This window comes from Echinops telfairi, unplaced genomic scaffold, assembly GCF_000313985.2.
Source record: "Echinops telfairi isolate 266 unplaced genomic scaffold, ASM31398v2 ScPeMD7_11;HRSCAF=52, whole genome shotgun sequence".
Taxonomy (NCBI): Eukaryota; Metazoa; Chordata; class Mammalia; order Afrosoricida; family Tenrecidae; genus Echinops; species Echinops telfairi.
Genome location: NW_022103908.1, coordinates 6738110 through 6739461, shown reverse-complemented (window position 1 = coordinate 6739461; position 1352 = coordinate 6738110).

The window sequence follows — 1352 nt, the reverse complement described above, 5'->3', positions numbered from 1 at the left end:
CCTCATCTTAATGTGCTCTTGACATGAAAGATTAATGTCACTCACACCCATGTTCCAGAGTGACTACTGGTAGTGACCCCTGATAAGGTTTGTACGTTTAGAGTTCTTTATTGGAGGTGCCTTCTCGGGGTAGCCCTGTGGCATCCCTGAGCAGAAGTGTGTGTCACGTCACACGGTGGTTCTGCCACGCTTCCTGGGGAAGAGGTCCAGATGCGAAAACTCACTTCTCCGTGGGACATGTGTCCTGGGCGTTAGCAGGACCTAGAAGTAAACAAACAAACAGTGGTCAGCATAGGTGAGTGAATTAATAGCACATGCTTTGGAGCTGCCTTTTTGCAGTGTCTAAGCAATGCCGTGCCAAGAAGATATTGCTGGTTGTCCCTGCTCCATGCATAGAAGAGGGCCCTCTGTGTAAGTCACCGTGATTGGAAGATACACATTTGGGCTAAGATGATAATGATCATCTTGCCTGGTCTTTCATGGTTTCATCTGAGTCCCCCCAGGCACACTGTGGAGAGAGGGGTCACTTCAGAGTCCAGAAGTTTCAGATTGCTTTTTTTAGTTATAAGGAATAAATATTTCTCTATTCAAGCTTTTTGAATCGGTTAATTCCAGTCATAGTTGAGATATGAACAGGCCACAAGTGCTGTTCTGGGTGCTGTGGAAACCTATACACAAGACAAAGGCTCCGTCTTCACGAGCGCTTGTCTGCTGGAGACAGATGAGGAGGTCGGTCCCTGCGGTGCAGGAGGCGCTGGCCTCTGAGACGGGACACTGCAAGAGGCTTTCAGCTCAAGGACAACCTGTTTTCCAGTGATTTCAGCTATAAACGCATTTAGTGGAAAACAATGTGGGACATTGTCTCGTTTGTTAAGAAACCAAAAAATCCACTACTATCAAGTCAATTCTAACACACAGCAAGTCAGTAGGACACAGAACTCCCTGGGGTTTCTGCAACTGTAAATCTTTACCCACTTAGCCACCAGGGTCCCCACCTCTAACTAAACACAGTGCCATCAAGTCACGTCCAGCTCATGGTGGCGCTAGCAGACAGGGTTTCCAAGGCTGTCGATCTGCACGGGGCAGCCAGGCTCATCTTTCCCCAGAGCAGGCGATGAGTTTGACAAAACCTTGTGTACCAAGAGGCTCCCTGTGCCGCCAGGGCAGGGTTTCTGTTAGCGCGTTCAGCCCTGTCTCAGATGGCAAATTCTGTTGATCTGCTAGCCATAAGCATGTTCATTGAAGGATGTTTCCTTTCTCCGGTGGCCAAAGTTGAGAGAGAAAAATTAATTTTCTTGATTGATAAAGTTATAGCACTAGTAAGATCCAGGGATGACCTTCAGAAGCCTGTG